The sequence below is a fragment of the Zootoca vivipara genome, chromosome 2, assembly GCF_965207765.1.
Source record: "Zootoca vivipara chromosome 2, rZooViv2.hap1.1, whole genome shotgun sequence".
Classification (NCBI taxonomy): Eukaryota; Metazoa; Chordata; class Lepidosauria; order Squamata; family Lacertidae; genus Zootoca; species Zootoca vivipara.
In genome coordinates this window covers 60573559-60585618 of record NC_142584.1, presented here as the reverse complement: position 1 = coordinate 60585618, position 12060 = coordinate 60573559, and the positions used below count along the sequence as shown (strand labels likewise).

The following is a 12060-nucleotide window of genomic DNA, read 5'->3' as shown; positions in this document are numbered from 1 at the left end:
CATGCTTCGGGTTAAGTACGCTTCAGGTTGAGTACTCCGCGGACCCGTCTGAAACTGATTAACCCACTTTCCATTACTTTCAATAGGAAAGTTCGCTTCAGTTTATGAACGCTTCAGTTTATGAACAGACTTCCGGAACCAATTGTGTTCATAAACCGAGGTACCACTGTATATGATCACGGCTGCTCCAAAGCCAATTCAAAACATATTTTTTTGCCCAAGACGAAGGACAAGATGGCACCCTCACCATTCCATGCACAGAAGCCAATTGGGCTGGCTTCTTTCATTATTGAATTTTATTTCTGTAATGGCTAGTTCTAAGAGTCTGGGACAGGCCAACATTTGTCCTCCAACGCAAGAGAACTACCAGGAGGTTCACCTAAGGAGCTGCAGTCACTGTCCCTCAGCATGTCTTGCCTGAGGTGGTTGCCATACTCTAACTAACAGAAGAGCTGGCACATAACTGGGAACTGGATCCACAGAAGTGGAGAAATCAAATGAGAGGAGACATGGTGCTTACCATATCATTCCTTCACATATGCCACACCACAGATTCTGCCTAATGTGCCAGAGACTCAGAACAGACGTGAGTTTTGAGTTAGCTCACATAACTGGTGGCCAGCCTAGAAAGAAAGGTGAACAGGTGGGAAGACAGAGGCCAATGAAGCCTCAAAGGGAAGGTAATCCACAGTTATACGGCACCCACTCGGAGAAACGTCTGGGAAGAAATGTCCCCAGAACACACATTTGCCTCCTGGCACATAACATTCTGACAGTGAACTTTGGACTGTTCTGCCTTGTAATGCATCTGTGAGGGAATGTTCTCCTGACTGCAGAATTCTGAATGTGGCTGTTTCAAAGCTGACTGCAGAGGGAGGAGAGCTGAGGGAAGTCCATTTGTATGACCCTGGATGTCTCTTGGTAAAAACTATATCTCTAACACTGTTCCTTAAACATACTGCTGTGTACAATTTTAAATAAAAAAAGTATAAACTATAAGGCATAAGGCAGCTCATGTCTTTCTTGTTATTTTTATAAATATTTTTATAAATTTTCACAATTAAACAAAACCATCACATTAAAGTAAAAATAAAAACATAAAATAAAAAAAATTCAAACAACTGTATTCACATAGTATTAAATCCACGTTTTGGGATTACTCAAATCCCTCGACTTCCCTCTACTCCAGGCTTCCTCAACCTTGGCCCTCCAGATGGCCTACAACTCCCATGATCCCTAGCTAGCAGGACCAGTGGTCAGGGATGATGGGAATTGTAGTTTCAAAACATCTGGAGGGCCAGGGTTGAGGAAGCCTGCTCCCTCCCCTGGTTCCTTTGTATTGTCTTAATTTATGCATGTCAATCTTTGATTATCTCCAAATTTAAAAATTCTCCATAATCTTACAAGTGTTTTTTAAAAATCCTGCGAATGTATTAACTTCCTTACAATGCTTTTGTACATAAGCAATAAACATTTTCCATTCTTTTTTATATTTGTTATCGTCTTGATTTCTTAGTTTCCCAGTTAATTTGGATGTTTCAGCATACTCCATTAGTTTGATTAGGGCAGCTCATGTCTCTATGTTGTTCTTCCTGCCTCCTCTGTCAGATATAAGTCTGGCTGTCCACGGAATGTCCATTGGCTATTGCCCCATGGACTGGCTGTGCACTGCATCCTAACCCTCCAGTTTAATTTGGAAACTGCCTAAAATCATTTTGTAGCTGGCCCTTGCAGTTTACTATCATTTTCCGTTCATGCATTCCTTTCTTTACCCCCCACCCCACCCCAATTTTGTTGTTCATTATTATTCAGCTAACAGGTGTAACTGGCAAATCTGTGAAGCAATGCACGAACTTCCTCTTAGTCTGTGGAACTAAAATGACAAGAAAGCATTTTCACCATAGATTATAACACGGCACCAACCAGGTGTTGCTTTTAAATCAACAAAATCATGCACTTACACTCATTTACAATATCATTCACTTACCCTTCTCAGGATTTCCCTTTTCAAAACGTGCTTCTTCAGTACTCACTGTGGCTTATTTTGGCTCTCAATGAATCGTTCCCCTCTCTCGGAGGACACCTCGGTCCTACTCCAGCCCTTTCCCCAGTTCCTATGTTCAGTTTTTTTCTCCTTACATTTGTCACACTTTCGAGAATTGTACTTTTGAACACTTTTGGCAGTTTTGCAGGGCAAAATTGAATTGCAAAAGCATGACTTGCCTCTTGGCCCCCACCCAGGCCCCTGTTTGTAAACTAATCTACTTACTTTTGCTCTTTTTCAAGACACTTGCACCAGCTCCATGCTGACAGAGTCAGAAATGCAGAGAGGGAGGCAAATCCAGAGTCACTGTGTAGGTTTGCTTCTGCCTCATTTGAATACATTTCATAAGATGCGTAGCCCAACCCTCTTTCTCTCCAACCACCCACCTCTGCCCTCCTCTCCCCACTTTGGTCATAGGGAACCTATGCAGATTTCCACCCCATCCCCAACAGTTTCCAAATCACTCCCGTGGCATGCAAATTCAAAGAGGCTCAGTGCTCTGTCGGAAAGCTTTAATTGACCTTTGAGGATTGCCCAGGCTGGCGGGACATAGGGGCTCCCATCCCTTTTGCACAAATTTGTCCTCTCTCAATCTTCTTTTCTCTATGCCTTGGTTCCCCTTGGCATATAGAGTGTGAGGCCTTTGAGAATGTGAATGGAAGCCTTTGGCAGGATACATGCAAGGAGTGGAGTTGAGGCATTAAGCAAAATAGGATCAAGTACATTTTAAAAAAGGAGGAAAGGGCGTTGGGGTAGGGATGGGCCAATCTGTCATTTTAATTTTTCCAGTATTTTCCTAATCCTTTTCGTATCAGTTCGATGTTGTTGTTGTTGTTGTTGTTGTTGTTGTTTTTAAATGCCCTTATCTGGCACTTCAAAGTTCATTTCACTCAGAGTAACAACAACAATTCTGGTATTTCAAAATAGTGGCCTTTGCCCACTTGGTAGGTTTTGGATATACTGTATCTTGGTAGGCTTTCTATATATTGATCAGGATACATTTCTAAGGATGAAGAGAAGAACCACATGTTATTTTTGTTGCAGTTACTTTGAAGTTTCCCATTTTGCTTTCCACAAAATGAAAGACTGCCTGCCTTGGAAATATATATATCGGATAATGACCCCTGCCGGCACCTACCCATGTAAAATGAGCAAACATGTCTCATCACATGTCATCAGGATACACCTGGTGACTGTCTTCCCATATGATTGTATGATGTGTGCATCCCCCATATGAAGGGCAGTATGTGGCTGAAGGATCAGAGGTGTTCAGTGGGGCTTCTCACTAATACATTTTACGATTGTAGCCTTGACTGGTCTTTCATCAGGCTCCCAGGGCTCTTGAATCAAACTCCAACATATACTATTTTAAACTGAAAGGTGTTCATTTGGGAGTATAGCTGTAATTGCTGTAGCATAACAGTTGTTCTGACTTTCAGCATGTTATGTTTGGTGGCCAAGCTGTGGTAGAATGCTGTTAATAAGGCACAGCTTTGAGGCCAAGAGTTTGTTTTGCTTTCTAGAGGGCAGTCTGAAACGTTTGCACAAAGCACTGATTGTCTTGCACATTCATCTCACACAAGTTCCCCCCCCCCCATCATGCAGCAATATGAGTATCACTCCAGCCAACATTATAATGAAAGGGTATAACTTGCAAGCCGAAAGAAACTGCGGAATGTCTTGTGAAACTGCATCAGTTAACCAACATGTTGGCCTCGCAAAAGGGGGAGACAATGCTTTGCTTATTTTACAAGTGATGATTTCTTAATCAATGTAAAGGCATGCTACGTTTTAATTTGGGGTGAGATGACATCAGTCATTAGAAACAGGTAACCATGATGAAAATGGTTGCAGAAAATGGTCCCCAAAGGCAAAAAGAAAAAACGTGTATAAAGAAGCCTTGCAGTCTCCCAAACAGATACAGTGGTACCTTGGTTCCTGAACAGCTTAGTTGTTGAACAAATTGGCTTCCAAACGATTAAAACCTGGAAGTGAGTATCCCGGTTTGCGAATGTTTTTTGGAAGCCGAACGTCTGATGCAGCTTCCATGGCTTCCAATTGAGTGCAGGAAGCTCCTGCAGCCAATCGGAAGCTGTGCCTTGGTTTTCAAACAGTTTGGGGAGTTGAATGGACTCCCGGAATCAACTAAGTTTGAGAACCAAGGTACCACTGTATTGACTAGAAAATATGGGTCATTTGCTCTTCCCACCTCGACCAGCAGGTTGCAGAGTTGCCTTACCTAATAATCTACAGAAAGGGTTCATTTGTCGTTTTCCTTGAAAAAGCACTTTGAGGCTTTCTGAAAACTGCCGTCCTAGAGAGTCCAAAAATGCGCACACACAGATTTTTGTGATTTCATTGCTTGTTATGTAAGTCACTTTAAGACACTTCAGGGTAAAACAACAACCATGTAAATATAACAAATAATAATAAACTGTCTTGTGCTGTCTGCTTTGATCCTATATAAACGATATCACCGTTATATGAAAGCTTTTCATGTTGTTCTGTTAGAATAACTAGAAAGACGATTTGAACCTTGGTCAAGAAGGCTACGTCACAATTTACTTGGGAATGATCACATCTGAATCCCTTGGAATTCATTGCTGCTTATTCACCGAGTAATCATGCCTAAGATCTGGCTGCTTGACTCCTGGACCCTGCTGCCAAAATGCACTGGCAAAAAGAGTGTGAAGTAAAAAAGAATACTGATACAGTCAGGCCTTTTTGAGACTTTTTGGAAATGCCTAGAGCGATGGCAAGGAAATTGTATCTCTGGACCCCATTGGAGTAAGTCTGGGCAGCTGATTGGGGGCTAGTGAGCATGCCTGGGTATCTCTGGCAACAGCTTGTGCTACAGCTGCTATGAAAAGTGAAGCGAAGGCAAGCAATATGTCATCTTGACAGAGATATGCTTGAGTTTCCTGTTCCAGGGTTTGGTGCTTAGACTAAGCCACTCATCGTGATGAATAAGGTTATCACCCGCGCCAGCACTCATGTTCAACTGGTTTAACAAAAACCACCCTGAAAAGCACAGAGGGGAGCTTTCCCCATTTAGTAAGCTGTAAGCATGAAATGGCTGCCTTTCGCACTGAAAAGGGCTGTGAAGTTTGCAGATCCCAGGGTTCAGAAAACAGAGTACAGTACAAGCATATGCTACATGAGACTATACAGTATATATATAATGTTTTGCAACACTTTTTTTTTCAGGCAAAGCTGCTTGAGAAAACTGCTGAGAGATCATATCTCACCGAGCAAGAACAAGAAGTTGTTCCAAGTGGGATAAAAAAAGAAAAGAAAAAGTCAATCTCTATTTTTGCCATATATGGCCTGATAGTTATGTTTCATGGCAGCTGTTCTGGATGTGAGCCACATAACCCCCTTTGTGTTCTTCTTCTGCTCCTTTCTTCGTTTGTTCCTAGGATCTGCTTCCACCTCTGCTATTATCATGGTCCAGTTTTGAGAGGCGCTCTGAGCAAAACAGAAAAGCAGTGGGAGTGCTAGGCAGCCAAGTCTGGCCACCTTCTAGGCACCAGAGAGACGCAACACTGGAAACATTGTGGAAATTAAAATGGTGACTAGCATCAGCTGCCCAAGGCTGCCAGGTGCCGATACCAGCCCCAATTACAATTACTGAATGCATTTAAATGGTGCACTTTCCTAAGGTTGCTCTTTGTGTAGGTCTAGCTCAGGCATCCCCAAACTTTGGCCCTCCAGATGTTTTGGACTACAATTCCCATCTTCCCCGACCACTGGTCCTGTTAGCTAGGGCAGCGTTTCTCAACCGCTGTTCCGCGGCACACTAGTGTGCCGCGAGACGCTGGCTGGTGTGCCGCGACGTGCGGCGACGAGAAGGGCGATTTGCATTGTCACGTTGACCCGCCGGAAAGCAATATTTCTCCTCCTCTTTCCCAACGCTCAGTGCAAATGAGCCTGGCGGCCGCCAATACACAGCACTGACCCGCCGGAAAGCAATATTTGGCAAGTGTTTCTTACAGTCATAATTATAATATAGGGCGGCACAGAGTTAATTTTTTTAACCTTTTTAATGGTGGTGTGCCTCGTGATTTTTTTCACGGAACAAGTGTGCCGTGGCCCAAAAAAGGTTGAGAAACACTGAGCTAGGGATCATGGGAGTTGTAGGCCAAAACATCTGGAGGGCCACAGTTTGGGGGGTGCCTGGTCTAGCTCAACTTTCAACAGCAAAAGTTACTAATGCCATGACTAAAACAGCATTATGGTTTGCACTTCCCTAGTGAACAAAATGTGACTTTCTGGGCAGGGGAGGACAAGCATAGTCAGGTTGCACATCCAACTGAAAACAATGAAATGGGATTTTAGGATGACTTAACACGTGACTTTTTTAGGCGCACAACTATGATGTTTTAGGATGCAACCTTATACACTCCCCTGGGGCTCAGTGGCATAGCATGTGGGGGGTGGGGCAGGAGGGGGAATTGTGCCGCTTAGGCTCCGAGATCGCTCGATCGCTCGATCGCTCGATCACTCGTAGTGTGAAGTGACGATAGAGCGACAAGGAGTTGGGGACAGAGCGCACTGATACAGCTCCTTGCCTCTGCCTAAGAGCCAAATAAAGGGAGAAATGTGCTAAGAGGAAGGCAGGTTTGGCAAATCCACACCGTGATCAACTCCTGCCTGGAAACCAACGTCCCCACTGTGGAATGACGTGTGGATCCAGAACTGGCCTAAACAGTCACTTAGGACTCACTGTTAAAATCGTGTTCATGGAAGACAATCTTACTCAGCTACGAGTGACCGAGTGATCACCAAAGAAACAGCAGCCGCACAACCTCATCCTATGCACGTTTAAAAAGGTAAAGGGACCCAGCGGCGTAGCTAGCCACCTGGTTGTCCGGGGCGGCAAACCCAAAGGCACCCCACCAGGGGGCAGGGTGTCTATCACGCGCCACGGCGCATGTGCCACGGCGCATGCATTGCAATGCATGCATCATGACGCACGAGTCACGATGCATGACTCATGCACACACGGCTTGTGCTCTGGACGTGTTTCCAGATCCTATCATCTCCTGCAGGCCCTGGGGGAGAAGCATCGGGGCTTCTCCTTGATGGCAGTGGCCGTCGGAGGTGGTCAGCCCTGTCCAGCCTGCTGCCCCCCACCCAGCCTGCTGCCCGGGGCGGCACGCACCCTCACCCCCATTACTACGCCACTGAAGGGACCCCTGACCATTAGGTCCAGTCACAGACGACTCTGGGGTTGCTGCGCTCATCTTGCTTTATTGGCCAAGGGAGCCGGCGTACAGCTTCCAGGTCATGTGGCCAGCATGACAAAGCCGCTTCTGGTGAACCAGAGCAGTCATTTACCTTCCCGCCGGAGCGGTACCTATTTATCTACCTGCACTTTGACGTGCTATCGAACTGCTAGGTTGGCAAGAGCTGGGACCGAACAACAGGAGCTCACTCCGTCGCGGGGACCTTCTGATCGGCAAAGCCCTAGGCTCTGTGGTTTAACCCACAGCCACAGCGCCACCTGTGTCCCTCCTATGCACGTTTACTCAGGAGTAAATTTGAGCGTGCGCCACTTAAGTGCGCATAAACCTGAGCCTTAAGTAACTCCCTCCCCTGCCTCCCTTTGCTAAACACCCAAGCCAAGGTGACCCAGCCGCTACCGTCTGGCAGGAGAGAGATGCAAGCTGAAACGACGCCCCATTTGGGGAGTCCCCCCCTTCCCACCTCCCTACAGCGCCTGCGTCAGCCAAGGTCCTCCTCTGCAGCGGGTGTCGCTCCGTCGCCCACCTGAGGAGGCGGCCACGGCGGGCGCGTGGGTGGGTGGGAGGGAGGGAGGGACTGAGCGGCTCCGGAGCGCGTGACGTCGCTACTCGAGCGGAGCGGAGCCGACTGAGGCGAGGGAAAGGAAACTGCTGCGGCGCTTCGAGGTCAGCCTTTCCTCCGGCGTCTCGAGTGCCCCGCGGCCTGGCTGCGCACCGACGGAGGCGCTTCTTCCTAACGGCTCTAGCAGAAGAGGCCTCCTGGTGCCCGTGAAGTAAGTTGATAACGGGAGGACAAGAAACGGGGGCAGCCCTAGCTTGCTGGGAAAGGGGAGCGGGGTGAGGTGAGGTGGGGGAGATGGAAGGAATACATTATTAGCATCCTTCCAAGATCCCGTCAGAATGGTGTGGTGCTGCGTTTTCGTTTATTTATTTTATATAATTTTTATTAGTTTTCCATTTAACAGCATGCAATCACATCGTTATTATTCACTTTACCTCCCATCGACTTCCTTTCCTCCCACCTCGTGGCTTTCAAAATTAACCTTTATATCACTACATTTTCTACGTTTGCCAATTCTAGTTACACTCATTACAAAATACCTCAAAGTTTAAATAAATATAAACAGGGAGAATATTTCTCATGACAAGTCTTCAGTCAACCCTGCTAGCGATGTTAATTGCTCTTTTCAAATATCGTATAAATTTGCACCAGTCCTTTTAGAATACTTGATCGTGCCGGTTTCGGATTTTTCCCGTCAACTTCGCTAGTTCTGCAAAGTCCATCATTTTCAACTGCTGTTCTTCTTTCGTTGGTACTTCTTCTTGTTTCCATTTTTGGGCTAAAATAATTCTTGCCACTGTTGTTGCATACATAAAGAGTCTTTTATCTTCTCTTGGTATCTCTTCACCCACTTTCGTTGCCCGTTTGAAGCCTCACTTTCTCTCTCAAGAAGTACTGTATGGCTTTCTGCTTTCCAATGCAAGCCCTCAGGAGCCGCATAATACAAGTTCCTCACTAGCTAGGAAACTTGCTTTGAGTTTTCAGTGACTTGGCTCTTTGTAGAAGCCGGTGGGTGTGGCCCCGGGCTGATCTAGTTTTGGCAAACTGCCTGCTCTATTTGAGTCAAAGAGGTTCGGTTTCTACATTTGCTAGGGTGAAACTGCAGCCCCATGTCTTTAGGCTGCTTAGGCGTCTTGGTTTTAAAAGGGCTTGTCTTTTTCTTTTGTGCAGAACGTTTGTTCCATTTTTAGCTAAAATCTCCATCTTGTCTTCATTTGCTTTGCAATAGTGGAGAAGAAAAAAATGTGCCTAGACATATTGTTGGCAACTGCAAAACTAGTGCCTTTTCTCTCCTTGCTTTTTTATCTCAGTTTCTAGCACTCACCCATATACCAGCCTTGGATTGAGCTGCAGTGGTGGTTCTGTTTGTCTTGTCTGTCTGCATGGGCATAGCCAGGATTGGGGGGGGGGGGCAAAACCTGAGATTTGTATTGATTTGTATTGATTTTGATGGATTTAGAGGGGCAGATGCCCCCCTGCCCCCTGGCTACGCCCATCTCTGTCTGTCTGTCTACACCAGTAGATGCAAGGTAGGAGCAGAAGAAGTTGAGCATCACACCAAAGCTGTATTCATAACACATATTTGTACATATTTGTAAGGCAAAATGCTATTAGGAATGTTGATGCTATAGGTTGTTGTTGTTGTTGCTGCTGCTTAGTAAAGTTTTATATATGATTCCTGTCTCGATGGGAAGTTGCAGGAGGCTAGAAGACTGCTATTTTGATGCCCTGTTTACTTACATTTGAAAATCATGTCCTTATTATTCAGGACAGGCAGGGCTGGGTCCAAGCGCATAGAAATGATTGGGGCTTTTTCTTTTTTAGGTGTGGCGGGCAGTGACAATTTTTGTAACTTCTGATCTAATTTTAATAGAATGTATGTACTATCCTGAACAAAAATAGGATTGGAGAGCTTCTAAGGCTTAAATAGTCACGAGTCGTTCCTCAAAAATCATGTGAGCACAAACTGTAGCATTTAAAATATTGTGCTTTTAGTTGTTTCATGTATTGATTTTAAGTCTTCTTCAACCCTGAAGGTAATTGCACAATGGAGTAAGCCCCACTGTGGATCTTACTTCTGCATAAACATGTATGGGATTGTGCTGTTTTTGAGAACCTAAGTATTTTTATTATGTTGGCAACTGGGGTCTTAAAGGAAGGCCCTTGACACATGTACGGTAAGATGTGTGCTACAGCTATGAGATCTACCCAGCCCTGTAAAAGCCCCGATTCCTTTGGACTGGGTGGGGCTTGCCTGTGCCATATTGTTTCTGGGATGACTTTTAGACTGCTGTTCTATGCTGATCTGGGAATAAACCCTATTGAACTCAGTGAGGCTTGCTTCTGAATAGATGTTTTTGGATTCTGCTATAGGCTACTATTTGTTTAAATTGGGAATGAAAGGTTTCTGATGCAGGCTACAATGTGAGTGTTACTGCTTAATAACTGTCTTCACAGCATACTGCCTACAGTGTTTAAAAATAGCCCTCAGCTCATGTTGTTTTGGATTCATGGAGCAAGAAAATATATATCTGAAAATGCAGATTTCTAGCTGTTGTGAGGAAAAGTTAGTGCATGAGCAAGCTGCCTTTATGTATAACCCACCAGGCACACTCTTTCAAGAGTGGAGAAGGCAAGGCAGTTTTTAGGAAGCCACTAAAGAAGAGAACAGGCTACCTTGCAGCTTCCTCAAGAGATTCTAACAGTTCTTAAAATATTAACAGGCTATTTGTTCATTCTGTTTTCCATTCAGAGACATGGATGCATTGCAATCTTATTCATTTGCTCAAGTATATCATTTGTCATGGGGTGTTTTCAAAATGTTTTTCTTTTAAGCTCCTACAAAATAAAGGCCTTCCCTAACCTTTTACTAGTTTCAGTTGGTTTGCCAGTAATGATCATTCCTGGGCAGAGAGATCCATGCATTGGTAACCTTAATATTAGGTTACTGTAATGCTCTCTTCCTGGAGTTGCCCTTACAGCTGGTCCAGAAGCTTCATCTACTACAGAATGATGTAGTGCTGCCGCTAACTGGAACATTTTATCATGCACGTGCAATAAGGCTGAGATGCTAGGCTTGCAGAGCAGTTTTCAGGGATGGCATATAGGCCCCATTTTTAGGGCAGTCTAAGAGTATTTGCACAAATGGAATTTCTTCTTACCCACCTCGCTAAGATGTGTTGCAGAACGAAACGTTTGCTGGTTATTGTGCTCTCTTTCACCACCTTTCCATTCAGTAGCGTGTGTTTGCTTTTAGGCAGCTGAAGTCCGCTGGTTGTAAATGCCTTTGTCTGTTTGTTCTTTAAAAGCTATTGTCATGGAGACAAAATGACACCATCATCAGAGATAGTGGAAAACCTTGCAGTTCTTTGGAAACCTAGCACTGCACAAACTTGGGGGGTTGGTACTGGTGTGCCCTTCTTATTTTGAGTCAGTACAGTACAAAATGTCTGGGCTTAGAACTGTGTACCCATCACTTGTTCTTTCCAGTGTCAAATGAAGTAGAGTTATTAGTCATCAAAGTATGCTTGCCACCCTTCACTCCTGTCATTATTCTCTGCATTATTGTCTGAATGTATGTGATCTCCCCCAGCTCCCTTGGCCCCAAGATGGAGGGGGGAAATCTCATTTTCATGGCAGGGTGAAAAAGCAAACTTTCAATCTGGAGACTTTATACACGGTGCACACAAAATTTTGCATATACCAGATGTGAGCTCCTTGGGTACTGGAACAGGAAATGGGGCAGGCTTCATGCACAAAAACAGTGTTAAGATTTTTTAGAAAGCAATCCATCAGTGTATAAATTTTGCCAAATAAGCTTTACTGTCATAACCACAACATTCTCTTAGAAACACTGAGGTGCAGAATAGCTATTGATCCAGGCTAAAGTATTGCATGGATATGCCCCTCCCACAGGCACTTCTCCTTAGCCATGGATGTGTGTGTCAGTTGCTGCCGTTCATGATCTTGTCTTGGTTGCTTTCTGTTCGTCTATCCTGGGCCCCTTCCCAGGCCACATCCTCTTTGAGTACTGTACTTTTGTGTGGCTGCAATGTATCCTTGAACTGTGACACAGTGCCTCTTGCCTGCCTGAAGCAAGGATGGAAAGAAGTGTGGTATGTGTGCTTGTGTAGAAACCTCTGCATTGCTGCTGGGATGTAACCTGTGATAAAAAGTGAGGGTTGCATCCATTTGTTCCCTCAGGTTGA

General features: G+C 44.9%; 1 protein-coding gene across 2 annotated transcripts in view; it reads left to right on the top strand.

The window, feature by feature from the left end:
- The first annotated feature begins 7897 nt into the window (after positions 1-7897).
- The window catches only part of ANXA6 (annexin A6), a 39706-nt gene continuing 35543 nt past the window's right edge, over positions 7898-12060 (top strand). For both annotated transcript variants that reach the window (XM_035105694.3, XM_035105693.3), the window contains exon 1: positions 7898-8063. The gene's annotated coding sequence lies outside the window, so the exon portion shown is untranslated. The remainder of the gene's footprint in view (positions 8064-12060) is intronic.